The sequence below is a fragment of the Phyllobates terribilis genome, unplaced genomic scaffold (genome assembly GCF_046119375.1).
Source record: "Phyllobates terribilis strain yellow unplaced genomic scaffold, ASM4611937v1 Scaffold_280__1_contigs__length_2496652, whole genome shotgun sequence".
Classification (NCBI taxonomy): Eukaryota; Metazoa; Chordata; class Amphibia; order Anura; family Dendrobatidae; genus Phyllobates; species Phyllobates terribilis.
The window spans coordinates 1,133,713-1,149,981 of record NW_027363040.1 but is presented as its reverse complement, the minus strand read 5'-3'; the positions used below and the strand labels follow the sequence as shown (position 1 = coordinate 1,149,981).

The following is a 16,269-nucleotide window of genomic DNA, read 5'->3' as shown; positions in this document are numbered from 1 at the left end:
ACTAAATGGGCATATATATGTGAGGATTAACCATATCAGTACCTTGCAATGGTTTTGTTATTCATTGGGGCAATTGTTGCTTTTTAGTTTTTTTTTTAACATGTCTTGTATGTTTAGTCTTTAATAAAATTCTATATTTTTGCTATTCCTTGGTGATCCCTGTCATTGCATCCTTTCTTTCTCCTTGTTTCTTTGCATCTCTATTATGTAGCTGCAGGGTTAGGGACGGCCGGTTCCTTGCAGGAATAGTTATCAGGACGGCTGCGGTTTCTGCTGTAATAACTCATTCATGTGACCCATCAGTCATCACCCGATCAGCCGGGCAATGCTCAGCACAGGCCGCCGTCATCCCACTTCTCTACATCTATTATATAGACACTCCACAACTGCTCCTTCTCTTCACAATTCAGAAAGATTTTTTTTTTTATTTATTTATTTTTTTATTTCCGCAGCCATGCAGTGACGCTAGGTAGGTGCAGAGCTAAAGGGAAACCCACCTCAGAAGAAAATTCTAGGGTCCTGATCACTAGAGATGAGAGCTTAAAGGGAATCTGTCACTAGGTTTTTGCCATATATTCCGAGAGCAGCATGATGTAGAGACAGAGACCCTGATTCCAGCGATGTGTGACTTTCTGGGCTGCTTGCTGGTGTTTTGATAAAATCTTTGTTTTATCAGTAGGAGGTTGTGACTAGAAGACTAGTAAACCTGCAACCAGGTATCCCTCATTTTTCAGGAGTGGTCCAAATTAAATAAAAAAGCGGTCTATAGGGCGCTAAAAGAATGAACACTAGAAGTGAAAAAAATTTTAGGACTAAAAAATAAATTTAATGAGCCCTTTCCACAAAGCGTTTCGATAGTGAACTATCTTCCTCAGGTGGTACATGGCGCGCTTTTTCTCCCTTTCTCTTTTCTCATTTTTCACAAGGTCTGTATAGCAGCCTTCTGCCTATGCACAGTGTACACAGAAAGCTGCCAATCAGTGGTGCAGCCGGTTATACGGAGCTCAGCATTCAGAGCACTGCTAGATCTGCAGTAGATAAAACTAAAATTTATCAAAACTGCAGCGAAATAAGGGACACATTTCTGGAATCAGGTTTCTGCCCTTACATCATGCAGATGGGATAGCAAAACCTGGTGGCAGATTCCATTTTAGAGCCATCGGATATTACCTTGTGACCTCTCAAAGGGGAACTTGATGTCTAGGATGGTTATTATTTTATGTCATGTGTCTCTTGATGCGGGATAACTTGTATGTAATGTGTTGTATGTTAGGTCTATGAACAGTACAAGTCCTTCAGTACAGGGTTACCTGAGAAGCGTACCCAGCATGAAGCAGGACTTGTATTATGTTTTGTCAGGGATGATTAATGTCTGAGTGCTTTATGCTGCGTTCTGCAGTCATCTCTCTGCCATCCTCCGTACACCCATCGCCGTCCTGTTCTCACACTTCTTTATTTGGCTTTTTTCTTGTGGTCGTAATATGGAGCATGTTGTATCCATAAAGCGGTCAGATTTGCCGGACCTCATGCTGTTCTGCCGAATCAGACCTAGATCATTATTGGGGGCTGGGGCACCTCCAATTCAAGACGGTAGACAAATCGTGTCTTGTGAGACTGCACGCTCCAGCACCCACAATACTGGAGCATCGGTTAGGTTTACACATATCCACCTGTTGTGTTTTCTTTTGGGACACAGCAGTTTGTAGAATTGTCATCATTAATGTTTTCTTTTTTTTATCTTTCCAGTATTACTGAAATTCAGAAAGATGTGGAGTACAGACTGCCAATCACCTTTAAGAACTTCACCATCAGCATCAATATGTAAGTGACACGGGGTGCTATTGTCTTAGTTGAGAGATTACGTTGCATTTGTTGGGGTTATTAAATGTGAACCTAATGGGAATTAAAGGGATTGTCCTCTACTTTGAAATTGATAACATCAGCATTGGGTATCAATATCAAATCGATGGGGTTCTGACAGCCCCCCAGAGAGGGAGCCGCATGCTCCTATTCACTTGTGAAGATGGCCCCCACTGATTCCATATTAATGACCTATCCAATGGGTAAGTGATCAATATCAAGGTAGTGGGCAACCCCTTAAAGAAAGCAGACCATATTAGGTACTTCTAGAATATCTTTGTCCCATGCTGTTGATAGACCCCACCGCGTGTAATCGGTACCCTACAATGACTTGTCATCCATAGTCATGTCTTGTAGCACTGGAGCCATTAAATGATGTTGCTTGGCGGCTCATGACGTCACTATAGATGATGTGTATTAATGCAAGTTGTTTAATTGCTACTAATAAGAAATCACTTTAAATCAATATGGAGGCTTATAGGGTCCTCTCAGCTTCCTTTTACATATGGAAGTAGTGGTAGAACAGTATCGTCGATTGTCCCTCCCCAGAAAAATTATCCTTTTTTTTTTTGCAGAGCTCCGATGTGCCAGTCAAAAGGAAATGGAGTGTCTGCAGATTGGTGTGGGAGTGCAGAGGGGCGTGTCCGAGCACTTGAAAGGAGCTGTCTAAGTGCAGGGATACGCCCCAGTGCACTTCCAGCCGGATTTGCAGATGTTTTCCACACTAGATTTGTCATGATGGACTCATCAGATCTCTTATAACACCATTACGATCATATGTCAAGGTGCTGACGTCCCTTTATGCCTTACGCTACGTGCCACCTAAATGGATTTTCCATTGAGATGAGATGAGGGTGTTGGGTATTTTCCCCGGACCTGTCACGTTTCTGTAGGCTGCAGTCATGTATCCCGCGTCTTGCTCTAATACTTTGTTTTTATTGCAGTTTACTTCCGCCACAATTTCCTCAAGACAAACCTCTCATCACAGTCTTTCCACCGATAAGACATCACCTGGTGGACAAGCAAGGCCCCAATGTCACCTGTCCTTTACTGCATAATGTAAGGAGACTTGGGAGATTTTGAGCACTGGACTTAGGAATGTTGTAATTTAACCTTTCAATGACTGAGGTGTTTTTTTTTTATAAAGTGGATCTGTGTGGTCTCCTGACACATCTGTTTTAGTAATCTTATAAACCCTATAAAATCACAAATGTGCAGAGTTTGTGTTTCAGACCACTGTGCAGTGCCTTTGAAGGCTATGTTCACACATTGCGTTTTTTTCAGCGTTTTTTTAATGCAAATTTTCAGCTGTATTTTACAGTACAAGCAAAGTCTATGAGATTTCAGAAATCTCATGCTCACACCCTGGTTTTTGTATGATCAGTATTTTGTGATTTGCATTGTTTTTTGCTGAATAGAGCACGTCACTTCTTTCAGTGTATTTCACCCATTGAAAGTTATGTGCAGTGAAAAAACGCCTAGTGTGAACATAGCCTTACATCTAATTGACAATGGGGTGTTACCTTACTCCTTGTCCATGTCTAATCAGTTTGGACAGTAGGCATAATCACTACGACCAGGGGCCTGGCAGTGGCCAGTTGTCAATGTATCCACACATTTCCAGAAGATTGGCACAACGCAGAGGACCTGGGAAGAAGAGATGCCACGGTATTGTTACTTCATAGGGAATACACCTCTTTATTTTGGTAGATGAGGTCTTTGTCAAACACATCTTCAGCAAAGGAGAATGAAATGAAAGGATTAATGTATGTGTTAATGACCCGGTTCTGCGTGTGCTCTACGTAAAATGTGGCTGCAGATGGCTGTGCTGCATCGACACGTGAGGTTTGGGAGCCACCTTACATCTAATGGGTGGGGGTCTTACATTGAGGTCCCCACTTCAGACATTTCTGATATTTCCAGTGAATTTTCCAAGGAAGTTTCAGATGAAAATACCATAAGAAAATGTGGTCAACCTTGTTTTAGTTTTTTTTTTTAATATATAAGATTTTTAGTTATAGTCTTTGTTATGTTCACATAGAAGAGCGGTGGGTTTTTTCTTTTTTAGTAACAAAGTATATCCAGTGGCGAAAATAAGTATTGGATACACTGACGATTTTGCAAGTTTTCCCACCTACAAAGAATGGAGAGGGCTGTAATTTTTATCGTAGGTACACTTCACCTGTGAGAGACAGAATCTAAAAATAAAAAACAGAAAATAACATTTTATAATTTTTACATACTTATTTCATGCAATTATGCAAATTAATTATTTGATACAATAGAAAAACAGATCTTAATATTTGGTACGGAAACCTTTGTTTGCAATTACAGAGGTCAGACGTTTCCTGTAGTTCTTGACCAAGTTTGCAGACACTGCAGCAGGAATTTTGGACCACTCCTCCATACAGATCTTCTCCAGATCTTTCAAGTTTCGGGACTGTTGCTGGGTGCAGTTGTCCTGTCCCCTTTGCAGAAAAGCACCCCCAAAGTATAAGGTTTCCCCCAGCATGCTTCTCAGTTGGGACGGTGTTCTTGGGGTTGTACTCATCCTTCTTCTTTCTCCAAACACGGCAAGTGGAGTTGATACCAAAAAGTCCTATTTTGGTCTCATCTGACCACATGACCCTCTCCCATGCCTCCTCTGGATCACCCAGATGGTCATTGGCGAACTTCAAACGGGCCTGGACATGTGCTGGCGTGAGCAGGGGACCTTGCGTGCCCTGCAGGAGTTTAATCCATGACGGCATAGTGTGTTACTAATGGTAATGTTTGAGACTGTAGTCTCGGCTCTCTTCAGGTCATTGACCAGGTCCTCCTGTGTAGTTCTGGGCTGATTCCTGACCTTTCTCAGAATCATCCTTATCCCACGGGTCGAGATCTTGCATGGAGCCCCAGACCGAGGAAGATTGACAGTCATCTTGTGTTTCTTCCGTTTTCTAATAATTGTGCCAACAGTTGTTGCCTTCTCACCAAGATGCTTGCATATTGTCCTGTAGCCAATCCCAGCCTGGAGCTGGTCTACAATTTTGTCCCTGGTGTCCTTAGATAGCTCTTTGGTCTTAACCATGGTGGATAGGTTGGAGTGTGATTGATTGAGTGTGTGGACAGGTGTCTTTTATACAGGTAACGAGTTCAAACAGGTACAATAAATACAGGTGAGGAGTGCAGAGTAGGAGGGCTTCTGAAAGAAAAACTAACAGGTCTGTGAGAGGCAGATTTCTTGCTGGTTGGTAGGTGATCAAATACTTATTTCATGCAATGAAATGCGATTTCATTATTTAAAAATCATACAATGTGATTTTTTGGGGGATTTTATTTTTAGATTCTGTCTCTCACAGGTGAAGTGTACCTATGATAAAAATGACAGACCTCTCCATTCTTTGTAGGTGGGAAAACTTGCAAAATCGGCAGTGTATCAAATACTTATTTTCCCTACTGCGTGCGTGTATGTATATATATATGTGTGTGTGTGTGTGTGTGTACAGTACAGACCAAAAGTTTGGACACACCTTCTCATTTAAAGACTTTTTATGTATTTTCATGACTATGAAAATTGTACATTCACACTGAAGGCATCAAAACTATGAATTAACACATGTGGAATTATATACTTAACAAAAAAGTGTGAAACAACTGAAAATATGTCTTATATTCTAGGTTCTTCAAAGTAGCCACCTTTTGCTTTGATGACTGCTTTGCACACTCTTGGCATTCTCTTGATGCGCTTCAAGTGGTAGTCACCGGAAATGGTCTTCCAACAATCTTGAAGGAGTTCCCGGAGATACGTAGCACTTGTTGGCCCTTTTGCCTTCACTCGGCAGTCCAGCTCACCCCAAACCATCTCGATTGGGTTCAGGTCTGGTGACTGTGGAGGCCAGATCATCTGGCGTAGCACCCCATCACTCGCCTTCTTGGTCAAATAGCCCTTACACAGCCTGGAGGTGTGTTTGGGGTCATTGTCCTTTTGAAAAATAAATGATGGTCCAACTAAACGCAAACCGGATGGAATAGCATGCCGCTGCAAGATGCTGTGGTAGCCATGCTGTTTTAGTATGCCTTCAATTTTGAATAAATCTCCAACAGTGTCACCAGCAAAGCACCCCCACACCATCACTCCTCCTCCTCCATGCTTCACTGTGTGAACCAGGCATGTAGAGTCCATCCGTTCACCTTTTCTGCGTCGCACAAAGACGCGGTGGTTGGAACCAAAGATCTCAAATTTGGACTCATCAGACCAAAGCACAGATTTCCACTGGTCTAATGTCCATTCCTTGTGTTCTTTAGCCCAAACAAGTCTCTTCTGCTTGTTGCCTGTCCTTAGCAGTGGTTTCCTAGCAGCTATTTTACCATGAAGGCCTGCTGCACAAAGTCTCCTCTTAACAGTTGTTGAAGAGATGTTTCTGCTGCTAGAACTCTGTGTGGCATTGACCTGGTCTCTAATCTGAGCTGCTGTTAACCTGCGATTTCTGAGGCTGGTGACTCGGATAAACTTATCCTCAGAAGCAGAGGTGACTCTTGGTCTTCCTTTCCTGGGGCGGTCCTCATGTGAGCCAGTTTCTTTGTAGCGCTTGATGGTTTTTGCAACTGCACTTGGGGACTTTCAAAGTTTTCCCAATTTTTTGCACTGACTGACCTTCATTTCTTAAAGTAATGATGGCCACTCATTTTTCTTTACTAAGCTGCTTTTTTCTTGCCATAATACAAATTCTAACAGTCTATTCAGTAGGACTATCAGCTGTGTATCCACCAGACTTCTGCACAACAGAACTGATGGTCCCAACCCCATTTATGAGGCAAGAAATCCCACTTATTAAACCTGACAGGGCACACCTGTGAAGTGAAAACCATTTCCGGTGACTACCTCTTGAAGCTCATCAAGAGAATGCCAAGAGTGTGCAAAGCAGTCATCAAAGCAAAAGGTGGCTACTTTGAAGAACCTAGAATATAAGACATATTTTCAGTTGTTTCACACTTTTTTGTTAAGCATATAATTCAACATGTGTTAATTCATAGTTTTGATGCCTTCAGTGTGAATGTACAATTTTCATAGTCATTAAAATACAGAAAAATATTTAAATGAGGTGTGTAAAAAAAACATGGTTGAGGGGTATATTAAAACATTACCTTTATTACTGTTTTACTAAAATGTGGTAAAGAAGTAAATTAAAACTACACTAGTTTGTCTGTGCCCTTACTATAATAATCAAGAAATAAAGAATTGTGCGGTGTTAGGGAAGTGCTAGAACAACTAGACAGGGGATTAGGTTATAACACACAAACCTTTTATTGTTTAATACGCTCTCTAACGCCACGACGAGTTTCGATAGCAGAAGCTATCTTCCTCAGGTAGATCAGATAGTATCTAGCTGAGGAAGATAGCTTCTGCTATCGAAACGCGTCGTGGCGTTAGAGAGCGTATTAAACAATAAAAGGTTGGTGTGTTATAACCTAATCCCCTGTCTAGTTGTTCTAGCGCTTCCCTAACACCGCACAATTCTTTCTTTCTTGATTGCTAATCTCCCCTGTGGAGAGCGGTGGAAGCTGCTCTGTTTACAACTAGCCTACTGCAGGACCTGCCGTGATGTCATTGTGGAACGCCCACTTTGGTCACATGGTCCTGGTCATGTGACCGCTGAAGCAGACAGAAACTCCTTACAGCAGTCTCTGCTAAGCTGCGGTCATCTTACAGACTCCCACCTGGAAGCTTTTTCCCTTGTTGTGCGGGGCCCCTTTGCACAACAGGACCAGGTGAGTGGTCATAACATCCTCCCCCTTCATTCCCCCCAAACGTCAGGCTCTTCCCCATTGGCACTCCAACTGCTTTTGTTTTCCTTACTATAATAATAAGTCTCTTGAAACTGTATAGTATTAGAATACATCTGATATCATGAGCTCATTATATTCATTATAGTCTTACTCTATGCCTGTAGTTCATAGATTGGTTGGTCAGATTATTTAGGACATACACAGGATTCCATAGTGCTAACTAAAATATATGCATATCCTCCCCAACAAGTTTCGCCATGTCTGGCTTCCTCAGGGGGCTAGGGCTATTAGTGGCTGAACAGAGCCTGCACCGCCCAGAGCTTCTTTTTCTGATGTCTCCTCCAGCGCCGCCTACATATTGAATAAGACGCTTCCTGGTGACAGAAACAGACGTCGCACAAGGAGATCCCAGAGGAGATGAGACACACCATTTTCAGAAGCCCTAATGTTACAAAATGGCCTAAAACCAGAGCAGTATAAATCACCATGAAGTGACTCCATTTTGGAAATTATAATCCTCAGTGAATTAATCTATCGGAGTAATGACTATTTTGACTCCACAGGCACTTTCCTGAAATTAGCACGCAGTGGATGTTCTAGAGTGAAAATTGCACATTTGTCGTTTTATAACCCAACACATTGTGCCCAGATTGTGCTCCAGGAGACACACAAACCGTAAATTAAGTGGGTTCTTCTCATTATAGTAATGCCGAATACATAGATGCTAAATGTGGTTTGGGCACACTGCAAGGCTCTGAAATGAGGGGGAGATTCGACTTTGGGAGAGCGGATATTGCTGGATTGGTTTATGGAAGCCATGTTTCTTTTCAAAAGCCTTTGAGCCACTAATAATGTGGAAACCTCTGTTTTTCCATTGACAGATGGTGGACCTGAGTGGGGACTTGTTTTTTTGTGAGATGAGTAGAAGTTTTTATTGGTATTATTTTCGCCTACATAACATTGGTGGCTTTTTATTCCATATTTGGGAGGCAGAATGAACAAACAATTAAACACCACATTCTACTGGTTCATGCTATGAGGTTGTCTATTAGACTGTGAACTGTCATTGTCGAGGTGAGGAGTAAATTTTTTTTGCAAAACTTGCCATTTTTTCAGACAGTTTAAGTAGAGATGTTCAAAAATATAAAATTCAACAATTTTTTATTAAAAAATAATAATTGTTTTTATTCTTGGCAGATGTCTGTACCAGGAGATCAGAGGGACAGCTGACATCTTCAATTTTCAAATCAGATAATTTTGATATCCAACAGAATACAATTGAAATTAATGCCATTTCTCCAGATTTACCATCATCCCTTCACAGCAAAGATCTGTCATCTGATCCTTTGAAACAGGTTCTATCTTCTGATTCATTACAGACTACTCAGGAAAATGAAATGAAAGTCACAAAATAAGCATTAAAAAACGAACTGCTCCTAAAGCAAATAAGTCATTTTCAGGTTCAGAATATAGAAATAGTTTTTCCCTTAAAAAGTGTTTTCATAAACATAAAAAAATTCACACAGCGAAGAATAGATTTTCTTGTTCCACATGTTGGAGATGTTTTAATCAGAAATCAGATCTTGTTAGGCACCAGAGAACTCACACAGGGGAGAAGCCTTTTTCATGTTCAGAATGTGAAAAATGTTTTAACCAGAAATCAGATCTTTTTAGGCACCAGAGAACCCACACAGGAGAGAAGCCATTTTCATGTTCCGAATGTGGGAACTGCTTTACAGAGAAATCAAATCTTATTACACATCAGAGAACTCACACAGGGGAGAAGCCATTTTCATGTTCAGAATGTGAAAAATGTTTTAAGCAGAAATCGGATCTTGTTAGGCACCAGAGAACTCAAACAGGGGAGAAGCCATTTTCATGTTCAGAATGTGGGAAATGTTTTTCAAAGAAATCAAATCTCACCAAACATCAGAGAACTCACACAGGGAAGAAGCCTTTTCCATGTTCAGAATGTGGAAAATGTTTTAACCAGAAATCAGATTTTGTTAAGCACCAAAGAACTCACACAGGGGAAAAGCCTTTATCATGTTCAGATTGTGGAAAATGTTTTGTACAGAAATCACAACTTAATACACATCAGAGAACCCACACAGGGGAAAAGCTTTTTTCATGTTCAGTATGTGGAAAATGTTTTAACCAGTAAGGGCATCTTGATAGCCACCGGAGAAACCACGCAGGTAAGAATGCTGCAGCCACATCCAGTCTCTGTACAGACTAGAAAGGCCCTAGCTGCACAACTAAAAACGCCACCACGGACCTAACTCCCTAATAGGCCGTTGATGAGTTTCTCGTGCCTCCTGAGGAACCAGAGGGGAGGTCGCAACACTGTGAACAAGGGGAAAGGAAAGTATGAAGAAATATATGAAAACCCTGAGTGAGAAACTAAAACATATTCATATAGGGCAAAGAAGGCAAGCTAAGGAGAACCTAAAATAAAAGGAACAAGTATAATCTCCCAGAAACCTAACATTGTTAGAATGAAAAGGTACTGGGAGGGAAAGCAAACTGACCGGGAGGATAGTTTCACTTTTGTTGTGAAACTTACAAAATTCATCCTCACCAACTGTAAATGTAAAACCTGTCCATTTATAATGACCACGGACAAGATAAAGATTCTCAACTCACATCAGGACCACAAGATCCCAGGGACTTTCAGATGCATCACATCTAATGTAGTGTACTTAATTATATGTACCAAATGTACAACTGGGGGTCTGTAAGTAGGGGAGACAGGGCAAAAACTTAGAACACGGATGAATTCTCATTGCCATACAATTAAAGAATAGACCTACTTGTTACAAAATATTTTTGTATCCCTGATCACGGCATCATGGACATGAAACTAATTGTATTAAAAGGTAACTTCAAATCTCAGAGAGACAGAGTTATGACAACCTTTGACACAGAGCAGGAATGAATGTGACACATGGATTTGTCTTTTTACTTCAGCTAAGGAATGTGCTCCTCAGACCATTTAAGGGCATCACAATCATGAACCAAACCTCAGACACAGGACAATAAAACTTTCGCACTCTTTATCTTTGAACTGTTCCAATATTTACGGCCACAACTGCTTCTCCCTCTCCCATACTGATAGTTCTGCTTCACGTCACTTGTCTTATCTATTGCATTTTTCCTGTGCCCTGTTGTGTATAAATATGAGACTTCAGATTTCGTGTTGATAAAGAGACCTAAGTAGTCTCGAAAGCTTGCAATTTGCAATCTTTTCAGTTAGCCATTAAAAGGTATCAACCACTGAGGACTCCCAAATTTTAATATTTTTCTCCAAACAGCAATTTTAAGATCTTTCCACATGTGTTCAATGGGATATAGCTCCTGACTCCTTGCTGGCCAGAACGCTCCAGCACTTTGTTTCCACCCATTTCTAGGTTCTTCTTGAAGTATGTCATTGTCATGCTGGAAGACACATGACCTAGGACACAAACCCAGCTTTCTGACACTAGGCACTACATTGTGACCCCAAATCCTTTGCTAATCTTCAGATTTTATGATGCCTTGCACACAGTCAGGGTGCCAAGTGCCAGAGGCAGAAAAACAACCCCAAAACATCTTTGAACCTCCACCCTATTTGACTGTATGAATTGTAAATGTATTGATTATATTGCGCACCATGGACAAAGGAACATCCGGATCTCTGAAGATGGACTTGTAATCTTGAAATTGTTGATATTTTTCAACAATTTTGGTTCTCAAGTCCTCAGACAGTTCTTTTCTTCTTCTGTTTTCTCCATGCTTAGTGTGGCACATGCATGTACACAATGCAAAGATTGAATCAACTTCTCCCTTTTTTATCTGGTTTTAGGTGTGATTTTCACATTGCCCACACCTGTTACTTGCCACAATTGCGTTTGAACAAGCTTCACGTGCTTGAAAAAAAGTTGTTTACCCACAATTTTGGCAAGGTGCCAACAATTTTTTCAGGCCCATTTTATGTGGTTTTGTGTGAAATTATGTTCAATTTGCCTTTTTTTCTCTGTTTTCTTGTGTTGTTCCAATACACGCAAAGAAAATAAACGTGTATAACAAAACGTGTAATTGCAATAATTTTCTGGGAGAATTACTTCATTTTCTGGAACAATTTCAAGGGAGCCAACACTTTTGAACATGACTTGTTTTTGTTTCCTTTTTAATTTGTTGCGGCATATCATCCTCTACGTGTTCAGCTATATTAGGAGGCTTGTAGCAAAGTCCAATTAGCAGCTTTCCATTATTGCCATTTCCATGTACATTACCCCAACTGATTTTACATCAGGAATGTAAAACTCAAAACACGCAGAGGGCCAAATTGAAAAACTTGAACAAAGTCGTGGGCCAACCAGTGTACAGTATAACGGACCCCACATAGTCCTCCATACAGTTTAGTGGGCCCCGTATAGCTTTCCATACAGTATAATGGGCCCTACATAGCTTTCCATACAGTATAATGGGCTACACAAAGTCCTCTATGCAGAATAATAACCCCACATAGGTGTGGTGGTTCTGGTATCGCAGGCCAAATATAATCACCCAAAGTCTGGCATGTGTGCTCTACATTGTCGAAGCTTCCCCCTATGTTGTCATTGAGCTAAAAGGTCTTAAGTTGGATTTAACAAAATTACCCACCCCTCTACCTTCTTTTCTTTCCTATCCTTTTGAATGTAGTGTAACCCTCTCTGTTTGTCACCCAAGCTTTCATCCAGCCAGGTTTCCGTAATGGCCACTACATCGTAATCTGTGGCTGACATAAGAGTCTCTAATTCATTCATTTTGTTTTCAAGACTTCTTGCTTTTGTCTGCAGACATTTAATACTATTAGCACATTTATTACTCCTACTCACCTTCTTTCTTTCCTTTAATGTTCCAGCCCCCCTAAATCCTCATTGACCCCTACTGTCACTCTGTCTACTCTACCCCCTTATTTGCACAGCTACCCTCCCTCCCCCACATCCTAGTTTGAAAGCTCCTCCATCCATCTAACCAGTTTTTCCCCAGCACAGCTGCACCCTCCCCATTAGAACTGCAGCCTGTCTCTATCGTAGAGCCTGTAGCTGACAGAAAAGTCAGCCTAGTTCTCCATGAACCCAAACCCTTTCTTCCTGCTACTTAATTATTTCCTTAAGCTCCCTCTAGGAATTATCTTAAGGACCATTATCTTTTACTTAATGAGATAATGCAGACAGCACCTGACCCACCTGGAACCAAGAACTCGCCCTACCTCATACTCCCGATACCCTTCCAAATCCACCTCAATTATGTCTTGAGGTGCCCTCAAATTTTTTTTAAAAGAGAAGAATGGAAAGAATTATTGATTTTCCAGGCAATAGGAAGTTGCAACTTAAATATCACAGGATTTAAAGTTTTAATTTTATAAGAACTTACAAATTTAAGTGCAAACTTTCTAGATGTGATCTTTAAGCGCAGAGTTTTTGAGGACAACCACACAAAATCCCCCCACCCTAAAGACAGGAGCCTTCCTACGTCTGCGATTAGCACCTCTTTTGGCCTGGTCACCAGTTACCAAAAGATACCTTTCGACCTCCCTCCACACCTTAATTAATTGGGAACAAAATCTCTCCTCCTCTGGCATAGAGGACTGTAATCCTGAAAAATTCCCAAACACTGGATGAAAACTACCGCAGCTAAAAAAAGCAAGGTCTAAGTACCCTTTGAGGTATGTTTATTTAGCGCACACTTTGTAAGGGGCAGAAATTCCACCCAGTCTTCCTGATTAGAGGAGACAAAACATCCCTAATTCCCTAATACTGCTCTATTCCCTGGTTCATTCTTTCCGTTTGTTCATTAGTCTCGGGATGATAGACTGCGAGAAAAGACAGCTTGATACCCAAGCAGCTTTTGAAGAGGGACCAAAAGAACCATTTTGCTAAAACTGTTCACCACCAACAACACTACAGTATTACTACCAGTGTTCAGCAAATCGGTGACAAAGTACATGGACGTGGGTCCAGGGCTGCGACGGAACATCGTTAGGAAAGAGATAACCCGCTGACCTTGATGAGAGGCTTTAGCCCTGGCACAGACTTTGTATTTACAGACATACCCTTCAATATCCTTAAGAGCATTCTGAAACCAAAAGGACCTAGAGAGAGATCTCCAAGTGGCAGACGAACCCACATAGCTAAAACGGAATCATGTACTTCATTAAGAAGATCTACGCGTAAAGAGGGAGGTACATAAAGTTTGTTTATAGGTAAACCTTCCTTCACACTGTCCTCAGCATCCTGAATATGGTGCCTGAGATCTTCACACTGTCCTCAGCATCCTGAATATGGTGCCTGAGATCTTCACCACCTCACTAAGAATCTTGACTGGAATTTCGTGTTAGCATTCTTAGATCTGGGGAGATAAGTAATGGCAAAATCTAAGCGGGCAAAAAATACAGGGCCCACCAAGCCTGTCTGGTGTTTATGCACTTAGCACCATCAATATACAACAGGTTCTTATGATCGGTCAAGACAGTCACCATATGTGCTGGATCTCAAATTTACATTTCTCCAGTTTGGCAAATAAATGGTTGTCATATGGAACCTGGAGAAACTGTCTGACATGCTCACAATGCTCCTCCAGAGTATGTGAATTAATCAATGTCATCTGGGTAAATCACCACAAGTCTACCCACCAATGAGCAAAAAATGTATGAAATTTTGAAAGACGGCCAGAGCATTGGTTAACCCAAATTACATCACTAAATTTTCAAAATTACACTGAGGAGTATTGAACAGGGCTGTGGAGTCAGAGTCCGATTCCATTTTGATGGAGTCAGTATAAAATGAACTGACTCCAACTCCTAAAATATATAATAAATTGGGTACAGTAGTTCAATGCAGTTTGTGGGGAATATTTTTTTCATAAGAATTTGGGAAAGTTATGAAATGTCCTGTAAATATCTGTCCTATTCCTGATCTAAGGGTCTAGACTTTTAGCTGAGATAAATCTGTGCTACAGTAAATTAAACATGAGCCATGTATGAGGGAGTCGGAGTTGGTGTCATGGAAATTGAGGAGTCTGAGTCAGAGGTTTAGCTTATCGACTCCACAGCCCTGGTATTGAATGCGGTCTTCCATTCGTCACCCTGACGTACGAGTATAAGGTTATATACCCCTCTCTAGTCACATTTGGAAAACCATGCAGCTCCAGATAATTGGTTAAACTGGTCCGGTATAAGGTGTAAAGGATAGGGATTGTGAACCGTTATTTTATTGATCTCTCTAAAATCCAAGCACAAATGCAACCCTCCAACCTTTTTTAACAAGACAACCCCCCAAGTCGACTGGAGAGGTGGATGGCTATATATGAGGCTACGACCTCACTATCAGTATTTGGTGAGTATTTTTTCTCCGGAGTGGTGTAGCATCGGCGTCTCTGCCCCCTGACGGTCAGAGATGCCGTCCCCCTTACCGCCGCGCTCCTGGCCTGGCGTCCTCCTACTCCCCTGCTGCTGCTGCCGGCGCGCGCAGCTTCCCAGGCACTATGCTTAGGGCGTGCGCTTCCTCCCTCTTAAAGGGGCCGCGCGCGCCATCCTAAAGAGTCCCCGGCCAATGGCCGGAGGACTTCTCATATATAAGGCACCTCCTCCAAAATGGAGGTGCCCGTGCAAGGTTGTTGCTCTGTGTACTAAACTCTGCTTCAGCCCTCAGGTCCAGTCCGCCAGCCTGACTACCAGTCCAGTCCGCCAGCCTGACTACCAGTCCAGCCTGACAGTCTGCTACTGCCCAGTCCGCCAGTCTGTCTATGGGCTTGGCCAGTTCGCTTATCCGGAGCCTTTACCTGTTACCTGTCTCCGCCAGCCAGTACACACTCCAGCCCGACAGTCTGCCAACGGTCCAACCCGCCAGTCTGTCTATGGGCTTGGCCAGTCTGCCAACCCGGAGAACTTACCAGTAACCTGTGGTGCCTGCCAGCCAGCCTACCTATAGGCTCCTGCCTGTTACCTTTCGTGCCTACCAGCCTGCCTACCTGGAGGCTCCTGCCTGCTACCTGCCGTGCCTACCAGCCGGCCTACCTGGAGGCTCCTGCCTGTTACCTGGCGTGCCTACCAGCCTGCCTGCCTGGAGGCTACTGCCTGTTACCAGTCGTGCTGCCCACCCTGCCTACCTAGATGCTCTTGCCAGTTACCCGTGGTGTCCGCCGGTCCGTCTACCCGGACCACCCGTCAGCCTGCCTGCCGTGCTCATCTGCTGTACCGGTCAGTCCCTGCCATCTGACCCATGGGAGTCACCTGCTCTTATACAAGGTCTGGCCCAGAGTGGCACCTGGTCCCTCTGCTCAGTCCCTCCCTGGTTCACGGAGTCGATTGAGCCGCCGTGCGACCTTGGTCAGTCCAAGTAGATACTTAGTTATGCCCCTCTGGTCCCTCCTTGCACCGCAGCACAGAGGTTCCATCACCCGGATCCGTAAAAAGTGGGAGCCAAAACCAGAAGTGGGTCAAAATTTCAGAAGTGGTGCACTTGTTTCTATTATACCTTTTCTCTGATTGTTCCTCATCTGGTTTTGGCTCTCACTCCTGAGTTAAAATACTAGTAGTAGAGAATTCATATAATCCATCAAACTCAATCTGAAAGGTGCCCCGTCCCCATCAAAGTGTATCAAACTGTCTAACCC

The 16,269-nt window shown here is 42.4% G+C and overlaps 1 pseudogene; it reads left to right on the top strand.

The window, feature by feature from the left end:
• LOC141220319 (uncharacterized) overlaps positions 1–10,281 on the top strand; it is a 46,022-nt pseudogene extending 35,741 nt beyond the window's left edge.
• Positions 10,282–16,269: the final 5,988 nt, after the last annotated feature.